Source organism: Choloepus didactylus, chromosome 19, assembly GCF_015220235.1.
Source record: "Choloepus didactylus isolate mChoDid1 chromosome 19, mChoDid1.pri, whole genome shotgun sequence".
In the NCBI taxonomy this organism is placed as follows: domain Eukaryota; kingdom Metazoa; phylum Chordata; class Mammalia; order Pilosa; family Megalonychidae; genus Choloepus; species Choloepus didactylus.
Window position 1 is genome coordinate 61,573,137 of NC_051325.1, and position 11,319 is coordinate 61,584,455.

The window sequence follows — 11,319 nt, forward strand, 5'->3', positions numbered from 1 at the left end:
TCAGCCGATCAACCACCCCAACCAACCACCCAAGGAACCAGGTGATAGCTCTGTGCTCCGCCGCCTGCCCGCGAGGAGATTCGGACCTTGGGTGGCGATAAGGCATGGGCACATGGACGAGATAACAGCCAGCAGGAGGATTAATGCCAAAATGAAGGGTCCGTTCAAGAAGTGGAGAAGGGCGAAGAAGATAAACCCTTAGGAATAAACTTAAGAAATGTGCAAAACTCCTGAAAAACACAGAAGTAGACTTAAACAGATGGACGGATGGTCCTTGTTCCTCGATAGGCTAACACAACATTAAAAAAAAAAAAAAAAAAAGCGGAGAAGGGAGGTATGACATGAAATGGAACAGACGGAGACGCTTCATGGGGTCAGGCGGCCGCACGGGGTTTAGATGGGGCGTCTTAGATGTCCCGCTCCAGGAACGGCTTCCCTCGTCACCCTGTCTCAGCAGGTCCTCCAGCACAACGTCCTGTTGCGTTTTTCTTAACACCCATCACTCTCCAGCATCTTATTTATTTATTTAGCTTCCACTGGAATGTAAATCCTTGGAGGCATCTTGCCTCACTTGTTCAATAATGATTCCCAGTGCCTCCTCTATATAGTCAAAGGCTCAGCAATGATTGAAAAATGAAATCATCAATAATTGTTCGTGGAATGAGTTAATTAATGAAATCATCTAACTTATTTGTTTAGCTTCCACTAGAATGTGTGTTCCTGAGGGCGAGGCTCTTGCAGGAGTTGTTCAGTGATCCCCTTGTCCCTACATAATGCTCATTTGTGGCATAAATGAATGAATGACTAAGAAAGGAGGAGGCAGGAGGGGACGGCATGGGGTTTCCTTCAGAGATGTGAGCCTTCTCTAGCGGACAAACTGCCTGGCCTAGCTTTCAGGGTAAGTACCCCCTACTCTTGTCCCAGTCAGGCTCCATCACCTTGTGCAGCACAATTTACCACTGAAGGATGGGTATGGAGGAAAATCTTTACATCTTGTTACTTAAAAGCTGGTTAGAAGCACCACGTCATTCTTGTTCTTAGGTGGTCTGATTGTTAAAAACAAATAAAAACCCAGGTTAGTTTTGGAGGGAGGCTAAGTTTTTCAAACAGCTGAAGTCCTTTATATAGAAAAACAGAAAAATTACATTAGACAGGAAGGAAATAATATGGTTGGGTAGTTGTTAAGTGCAATTTGTGGTACCTAGGATTTTTGTTGTCTTTTAAAACCTACAGTACATAGAGTGAATTCTTGGGGAGGTAATGCTTTAAGGGCTGCTAAGAGTGCCTTGGCCTTGATTAAGATGCTAGGTTAACGTCGCAGGGTGTTAAAAACACTGGTTGAGGAACAGTCAGCACAGAACAGCCTGTCCCTGCTATTCCTGGAGCTCCATGAAGCTGTTGCCCATCCAGGACTCCTATTCTGTTTATTTTAGAGAATGTTTTTCTGCCCCTTGGTTCAAGATTTCTATTTTTTAAAGTTCTTAAAATCAAACAATGTTCCCTTCCTCCATTCCATATCAGTCTATTGATTTTATTTTCTACATCTGGAGTGCTGGGGAGGGGGCATGGGAGGATGGAGGTCCGTGACCCAAGGACCGATTGTGGGGTCTCCCTGGGGCGGTAACGATGCCACCTCCTACTTGGATTGGGAGAGCAAGACCTTTACATAGATTATCTCCCAGAAACTAATTTAGAGTCACACAGAGGAAGCAAGTTCATGAAGTTTAGATACCTAAATATTGTATCACTGACAGCACCTCCCTCAGAAGCAGCAAAGTCGTTAGCAGGTTAGCATTTCATTGACTTGAAATTAAGGCGGTGGCAATCTCCAGTGGCTCTGCAGGAGGAGGGATGACACACCTCCCCAGGTCCCCACGCCCTTCCCGCCCTTCCCGCCCTTCCCGTTGGGAGTCCTCCGCCCGGCCCTGAGCCTGGATAGGGAAGAATACAGATGTGTTTCCTTCATGTCTGGCTGGGGAGCCAAAACACAACTCAGGAAATAACGCGAAGATATTTACAAGCTCCACGCAGTGGGGCTGGCCTTACTGAGGATTTGGGGTTCAGAGTGGAGGGACCATGGGGGCTGTGAACTGCAGCCCCTTGGGTAGGCTTTATGGAAGTAGGGGGGGCACCTTCCTGGAAGGCAGAGGAGGCTTTGGCTGGAGCTTGAGATCAGGGGTAGGTCTGTGAAGAGGCTCCAGGCATCACCTACTCGTTGGTGGCAGATGAAGGGGGAATATTCGTGTGCTCTGACTGCCAATGAGCCCCAATCCTTTTATTTCCAAACCTCAGCCATTTACATACCATCTTCCCAATTTTTTACCCTATTGTAAAGGAGTTAATATTAAGAAATTATTACTTAATTCCATAATTTAATGTTAATTCCTTTACAAATATACTTTAAATGAAGCTTTATGTAACAATGGTAAATAGAAAACCTGTATTCCCCCTGTGATGCACATGAAATACGTAACTATTCAAATCAGACAGTAAGCCCCGTGGGCTCCCTCAGGCTGTTCGGTGTTCTCTGGTAGTGGGTGTGTCTCACTTTGCGGCTGATCTCCAAGCTTCGCAGTTGCTCTTTTGACTCTTGTCCATTCTTCTCAAACCCCAAACCCACCTTTTCCTTGGAACCGCTCAGCAATAACCTTTATCTCCAAATTTATTGTGAACTTCTTCAACTTCTCTCCCCTCCTCCTTAAAATGTCTTCTATTTTCATCAACTCTCAATATTTCTTCTTGTCTCAAAGAACATATCCTTTCTTTTTTTCTAATCCTTTTGCCTTTCATCCCTTCATATTTATTCATTCTACAAGTAGCCACTCACCAACATTCTTATCCTCGTGGAGCTTACAACATAGCCAGTGGCTCTCAATTAGGGATGATTCTTCCCTTCAGAGGAAGTTTGGAAATATCTGGAGAGCTATGCTTTTTGGCACTGTTGGCATAGAATGGGTAGAGACCAGGGATGCTACTAAATATCCTCCAATGCACAGGATCACTGCCCACTTCGAAGAATCAGCTGGTCCCAAATTAGAACCATGGAGGAGAAACTTAGCTTAGAGTTAACAGGCTCTTGTATTCTGGCCTTGACCTTTTGCCCTTCCATCCCCAACTCAACTGAACCCAACAGCTACCTCAATTTTGTGCTGTCCTCAACAACCATGCACTTCTGTGCCTTGGACTTTGTACCTGGTGTTCTCTATGCTCAGAATGCACTTTCCCTTCTTTGCCCTGAACAGACTTACCCATGTCTCGAGACTGTGCAAATATTATACTCCCGCAGAACTCCTCACTGATATCCATCTCCCCCAGCTCAGCACAAAGCTTTGTTTCTGCCTCTGTGCTCCCACTGGTATCTTATATAGACACTCCAGTATAGTGCTGTATGTGTGTGTGTGTGTAATTTAAAATACACATTTAATATACAAACTGATGACTTCTGTGTTAGAGAGATAGAGCCCTCCTTATCTAACTCTTCATTACTTGAGTCTTCCCTGTAATGTGGCCATATCAGGAAACAAGAATCATCATAACATGAAAATATTCAGCTCCAAAGAAAATACTTACAAAATTGGTGCCTGCCAAAAACACCAGCATAGATCCTCATCTGTCGAGCCTAAGTGTTTGCTGGTTAGTCTCTCCCTGGCTGTGCAAGACTCAAAATGTAACACAAATGGCTTGGAAAGGGAAACTCTTGGAAAAGATGCAGGATTTCATCAAGTTGTGAGCGTGATGTACAAGAACTTCTTAATCATATGTGAAGCCACTGGCAAATGACTTTGTGAATTAAGGCAGTTAACATTTGAGAAGAGAAAAGTGACAAGGGATGGTTCCCAGTGAAAAAGATCAAAAGACATGATTTGAATAGCTAAGGATTGGAAAAGACCCTTGGGAAAACTAATCAAGCCCTTGAATATTTCTGCAAAGTCATCTACCGCTATGATTGGGCTGTGAAATTCAACCATGATGTGTAGTTGCTGTTTTACAGTTTGGTGGGGAAAATTATGCCAAAAAATAGCACTTGATTCATTCTATGTAATAAGAGTTTGCATAAGTTACAATTTTAACCTAAGTTAAATACACCCATATATATATGTATATATATGTGTATATATATGTATTTATATATATGTATATATACACACACACACATACATGTCACTATTTATATAAATGTACTATCATTTTACATTTCATTTTATAGGATCTTAGCCACACTTTTTTTTTTCATTATTTACTATGAAAATTTGGCCTCAGTTTTAAGTAGATCCACCTTCAGTGGGCTTTATTGGGACCAACCTTACACTGAAAACGAAGGCTTTCTTAAACCCCAAGAGCTAGGATTATGTAGAGGAAAGAGTGTCTAACTTCTTGGGGGAAGCTTTCTTAGGAAACCTTCACAGAAAAGATTTGATCTAAACTTTGTTTTGAAGAATGAATAGGAATTTACCAGGAAGAGAGAAAAGAGAAAAATGCATTCCAGGCAGCAGGAAGTAGTTTTATTGGATGAAGGACAGGATGCTTGAACAATAAGCCGGAAAGACAGGCTGAAGCCAGGTTGGCAAGAGCTTAGAGGAGTTTGGACTTCATCCCGTGAGCAATGAGGTGCCATGAAGGGCGTTTAAGCAGATGAGTGATGTGATTGAGCCACAGTTTGGAGTAGACTAGTGTTTTCCAGCATGCATTATGTGGTGGGTCAAAGATGGCTGAAAGTTCTTTGCCACCAGTTGAGTGTCCTGATAACTGTGCCCACTGTGCAAATTGTGTTAAGCAGATATAAACCAACAGAATCATTAGAGATGATAAACTGTTGCTTCAGGCCACTAAATTCTGGTTGGGTTTGTCACATAGCAATAGATAACCTAAACATGGTATTTGTACTCCTGGTGAGTAAGCAAGATGAACTTCCTGGTATACACAGGTGAATATTTAAAATTTCCATTATTTAGTTTCATGTCATTAGGAAAATACTGGCTTCCCAATTACAGCAATGATGTGAAGTGCCCTTTTCCAACACGCTCATTTAAGTGATGGTATTAGTTTTCTCTGGCTGCTGTAACAACCCAAACATAGTGGTTTAAAACTACACAAATTTATTGTCTTACAGTTCTGGAGGTCAGAAGTCTGAAACCAGCTTCAGATGTCAGCAGGGCTGGTTTCTCTGGAGGCTCTGCAGGAGAATCTGTTTCCTCGCCTTTTCCAGCTGCTTGTCTGATTCTCTCTGTGGCCCAGTCCACCACAGTGACCAAAAGGAGTTGGTTTTTAAAAAAATCAAGTCGTTGATAATCAGGTTGCCACATGCACATGGCAAAGTGAAGAGTGGTTGTGGCCTGGGCGGAGCTGTTGCTTGGGAGCGGCTGGTGTGGATGGTGCTGGCCGGGGAAATGGGTTCAGAGCGGGGAGGGACGGCTGGGGGTCCTGGGGATTGGGAGGGTCAGGTTGTTGTCCTGGGACTTAGGGCGAGAAAGAGGAAGGGCAGAGTTGGAGGGGAGGGAGGAGGCTGAGTGAGTTTTAGGAAGCCCTCCTGGCAGAGGTCTCGATGCTCTCTCGCCTTTTCGCATTGTGACTCAAGCACCCCGATGGGGCGGGCAGCCCATGTGGGCCTGTGGGCTGCAGCCTGAGGCATGGCCCCCGCAGCCCATACCCGAGCCTCTGGGATCCCTGTGGTTGGGACCCAGCGGGAGAGGGGCTCAGAGGGGCCTGCTGAGCCCCCCAGGGCCAGGAGCCCCCACCTTCTCTGCAAAGGGGGCTCCGATTTCAGGAGTCTCACGGTGCTTACCATTTAACAAGTATGTAGAATCCAGTGCAGCTTAGTTCCCATTTTGTGATTGAAGAACTTCCTATCTGGATGATTTTTTCCCCGGCTTTCTGTTTACCTAAATGTTTAACCAAGTTGTCTCTAAACTTCTGTCAAACAGAAGGAATATCTTCCCCTGGGAGAATTTGGAGTATTCCAGTAATTCCTCGTCCTGAGAAATTAAGGGTAATTTCTTGAAGCTAAATCAATTTGTCGTCTTAGCAGTCTTCCTATAACTGGGCAATCTATAGCAAAAGTAGCTTTACCTTTTCACTACGCCAAAAGCTTTTACTATGAAAAGAATCTCTGCCACACATACACACGCACACACATGCACACACACGCGGGAACACACACACATACATGCACACACCCAGAAGGCCTTACCGGGAAAATAGAAATGTCAGCAGCTCATGTGTGGCCTGAGATGGACATCCCTTGCAATCCTGCCTTTCACATCCATTTGCTTTATTTTGTTTGGTCCTTATTACTACATCAGGAGATGGGAAAGGTGAAAGGAGGCCCAACCGGCCAACTGCCAGGAGCCTGAAGTCCCAAGAAGGCTCAGAGCAGCATTAGCCGGAACATAGACACAAACCGCACGGGTCTTCTTTCTTTCCCCTTGTGGAGGACATTTCTTATTTGCAGACACTGGATGGTGACCTCCTATCTAAAGTGACCACTACAGCCGACTGGGTGGGTCTACTGCTCACCTTTCATGTAATGAAGGTTGAGGGGGTGACAACCTGTGCACCCCAATTCACCCTCTCTGTAGGAGGCATAGTTAGGGTTACAAAAGGGGACCGAGCTTGGCCTTTCTGTGTGGAGCATGGCAGGTTCCTCCATGTTACTGGAGGCAAATTGGTTCTCTGCCTGGGGATAAAGTGGACCAATCCAGAAACCTTGTAGGGGCTCCCCTTCCAAGTACCCCCATCCACAGGGGACTTGGAAATAGGGAATTAGAAATGCAGCCGCACATTGGTCAGGGATAGATTCTGACAGGTCCATTTTGTGTGGCCCTGTTCTTGCTCGACTTCATCTTGGTGACTTTCGGAGATAACGTCTCAGAGGCCAACAGTATGCACAAGGAGGGAGAGAGTAGGTATAGCCGCCATCCACTGCCCTGGAGCATTTCGGCTGAGCTGCAGCTTCAAAGGCTCAAACCCGCACCTCTCAACCCCCTGGGGTTCTGGGCTCAGCCAGCCTCTCCAGAGATGCGTGCCCGGGCAGGATTCTGGGCTGAACAAATATCTTGTCTTTCTCCAAAGCAGCTCAGCATGTCGCATATATCTTCTCATTTGCCAGTATAACATCTTGTAAAGAAAGGAAGTGGGGACTATTATTCTTGTCTTACATCTAGAAAATGGAGACAAAGAGATGTCAGTGCCTTTTCTGTCACTGGAGCTTTCTAGTTCCCAGCCTTATTCTCTTTTCACTCGATTATGGGGCTGGGAAGAGAGGCGACTCTCCAACACCGCAGAACTTGTCCAGTGTGCTGCCCTTGGTTCCCAAGTTCTGGATGGCCCAGTCAGCCCCGGCAGGGCAGGGTACTTCAAGCAGAGGGGCGGACTGGCCAGCTCACTGTCCTCCCTTCTGCAGGAAGGAGGGAGGGTGGTAATGTTCTGAGTGGAAGTGAGAGTGCACTAAATACTTGCCAGAGTCTGTCCACAGGACTTGGGGTACAGTCAGCTTTTCCCTTTATTACAATCTTCCTAAGAAGTCCGTTCTACAGAAGTCTGAATTTTCTGTACGTCTTAAAACTGAATTTTAAAAAAAATTCAAAAAAAGTAGAACAGCAGAAGAAAAGTTTGTGTTTGCCATGAATCACCTTGTAAGGACTGTTCTGGCCTTTTTTTTTTTTTTTTTTTTTAGTACTTTATTTCCCCATCCATTCTCTGAGCCCACAGTACAGAAGGACTGTGTGAGACTGTGGAGTACAGCAAGGAGCTTAACATCTTGTGGGGAGAAGGTTCATGAATGTGGCTCCAAAGGCACATTTGGGGGTTCTTTCCAAGGCCCTCAGAGTCTACAGGTACTGGGCAACAAGTACCCGCTGGCTCAGCAGGACGTCCTTGCTCCACCCACGTGGGAGTCTACCGTTGTCATGTTTCCGTGATACCCTAACCGGAGGATTCAGTCCGTTCAGTGAAAGAAAACACTAAACTGGATAAAACTGTCATCAAAGACGGAAACCAAAGGGTTTGCTGGCCAGCCACACTGGCTTTGCCCACCGGAGCATCCTGCTGGCAAACCCTTAGGAGGGCAACTCGCAGAGGCCAGCTTCTGTTCACAGCGTGTGTTCTTGTTTCTTAAAAATTTTTCAATTTTTAAGCAGTTTTATTGAGATATAGTTCACATACTATACAATCCACCCATTTAAAATGTATAATTCAGTGGTTTTTAGAGTTGTGCTTCCATCACCACAATTTTAGAACATTTTCATTGCCTCTAAAAGAAAGCCCTTACCTTTTAGCTATTATGCCACCTCTTCCCATCCCCCCCTCTTCTAAACAACCACTAATCTACTTTCTGACTCTATGGATTTCCCTGTTCTGTTCTTTTTAATGGTTGGAATCCTATAATATGTGGTCTTTTGTATCTGGTTTCTTTCACTTAGCATAATGTTTTCGAGGTTCATCCACATTGTAGCATGTGCCAGAACTTTATTCCTTTTCACGGCTAAATAATATTCCATTGTCCGAATAGACCACATTTTAAAAATCCATTCATCAGTTGATAGCCACTTGGGCTATTTCCACCTTTTGGCTATTGTGAATAACAATACATATATAAATTTCTGTGTGAACCCATTGTGTGTTTTTATACTCTCCTCCCAAACAAAACAAAGCCAAGCAGTGTGTCTGTTCTAGCTTTATCTGCTTTTTGACTAAGAGAACAGAAGACCTGTTCACATCTGGATGCTCCAGTGTGATGAACATTTCCATGAATTATAAACTAAACTAAAATTCTAGACTATTTGGCAAAACAGACCCAAGTCCTAAGGATGGGGGGACCTGGAGGCCTGCAAGATTCCAGGATTTTGAAATTCACTGTTCTTGTGAACAGAGAGAACACTTTGCTTTCATCTTTGAGAACCTGGGGATCCCACCTGCTGTGTTCACAGCTGTATCTTCAGTGTTTACCCATGTGGGTAGCACAGTGTCAGGCACATTGTAGCTGCTCAGTGAGCAGTCATTAAATGAATAAAGGAAAGAAAAGACTCCAAACCAAGCCCTAGCATTCGGGGGCACCATGTCTTATTTATTGATAGGGATCAACAAGCGCATGGACAGGTTTATAAACTTGGACAATTACCAAGATTTGGAATTTGCCAGACACAACACAAAGTCCAAAATCCAGAAAGAACTCAAGGGGATGGGGAGAATCAGCAGGTGCCTGTGTCTGGGCAGTGCCCCTGCCAGCTCTAGAGGCCCCAAGGCTGTGTCTACAGAGACTGGTCTTTGGGGCCAGAGTGGAGAGAAGCAGGGGTTGCACCCCCATTGGCACCAGAGCAGACTTGGAGGGTGTTCTAGTTTGCTAATGCTGCCAGAATGCAAAACACCAGAGATGGATTGGCTTTTATAAAAGGGGGTTTATTTGGTTACACAGTTACAGTCTTAAGGCCATAAAGTTTCCAAGGTAAACACATCAGCAATCAGATACCTTCATGGAGGATGGCCAATGGCATCTGGAAAACCTCCATTAGCTGGGAAGGCACGTGGCTGGTGTCTGTTCCAAGTTCTGGGTTCAAAATGGCTTTCTCCCAGGACGTTCCTCTCTAGGCTGCAGTTCCTCAAAAGTGTCACTCTCAGTTGCTCTTGGGGCATTTGTCCTCTCTTAGCTTCTCTGGAACAAAAGTCTGCTTTCAATGGCCATCTTCAAACTGTCTCTCATCTGCAGCTCCTCTGTCAGCTTCTGTGCATTCTTCAAAGTGTCTCTCTTGGCTGTCACTCCTCTTCAAAATGTCACTCTCAGCTGCACTGAGTTCCTTCTCTTTGAGTCAGCTCATTTATATGGCTCCACTGATCACGGCCCACCCTGAATGGGTGGGGCCATGCCTCCATGGAAATATCTCATCAGAGTTATCACCTACAGTTGGGTGAGGCAAATTTCCATGCAAACAACCTAATCCAAACATTCCAACTTAATCCCCACTAATATGTCTGCCCCACAAGATTGCATCAAAGAATATGGCTTTTTCTGGGGGACATAATACATTCAAGCCAGCATATTCCATCCCCTGGACCCCAGAAAAACATATTCTTTCCAAATACAAAATACATTCATCCCATCACAATATCACAAAAACTTAAATCATTTCAGTAACAATAGTTAAGTACAAGATCCCACCAAAATCAATTATAGGCGTGGTCAGTCCTAAGGGATAATTCTCCTTCAGCTGTGGATTTGTGAACTTAGAACAAGTTATGTGCTTCCAATACACAAAGGAGGGACATTCATAGGATAAACATTCCCATTGCCATAAGGAGAAAGAGTAAGGAAAACAGGATTAACAGGACCAAAACAGTTCCTAAAACCGGGAGGACAAACTCCCATTAGATTTCGAAGTCTGAGAGTCATTTACAGAGTGACGTTGCATTCTTGGGGCTGGAGAAAGTGCGAGTCTAACCCATCCTAAGAGCCTTTTCAGCAGACCTTTCCTTTCCAAATGCTTGGGTGAGTGTTCCAACATATCCACACACTGGGGAGACCACCTTCTCGGCCCCACCCTCCTCAAATATCAGGGCAGCACCCAGATTCCCTTCCATCTCCGGGGCACACGCTCAACCCCTTCAGAACAGTGTGGTGGCAGTCAGGCTCTCCCCAGTTCCCTGGGAATGTGCTCCACCCTCTTTGGGGCTTGGGGTGGCAGAACATTTCCTGAGCATCAAGGCGGAATGCCTGCCCTCGACCTCCAGGGCAAATTCACCCTTTCCATGCATGTGGGCTGCTCCGCTCTCCCAGCCCGAGACCTCTTGACTCCAGACCTCAACCTCTGTGTCTCTGTCTTTGAAGAAATTTTTCCCTCAATTTCTTCCTTGTCTGTCTTCTCCAGTCCAGACTGGCAGTGGCTCCGTCTATAAAGATCTTGCAAAAATTCTGTTGGCTTCACATGAAGCACACAGGGGTCAAAGATGTCAGACAATAGGACTTTCCACAAAACCTTTCTGGATAATTCCATCTCCAATCTTGGCTTGTACTGAAATGGTGGTCGGGTTCCATGTTTGGTTAAATCCTCATGTTGGACTGTAGCTTCTGGGATTCCACCCCCTGGAAGCCCGTAATTTTCAGCTTCTGGTTTCTTTGAACCCAAGAGTTCAGTTCTAAGTTTATCTCTCTCCGCTCGCATTTTACTATAAGCTGCAAGGAGAAGCCAGGGTACATATTCCACACGTAGTCTGGAGAGCTCCTCAGCTAAGTACTCCAGGTTGTCACTTTCAAATTCTTCCTTCCATCTGACACCAGGACTCAATTTTGCCAAATTATCTGCCACTTTAAAACAAGGATCACCTTTCTTC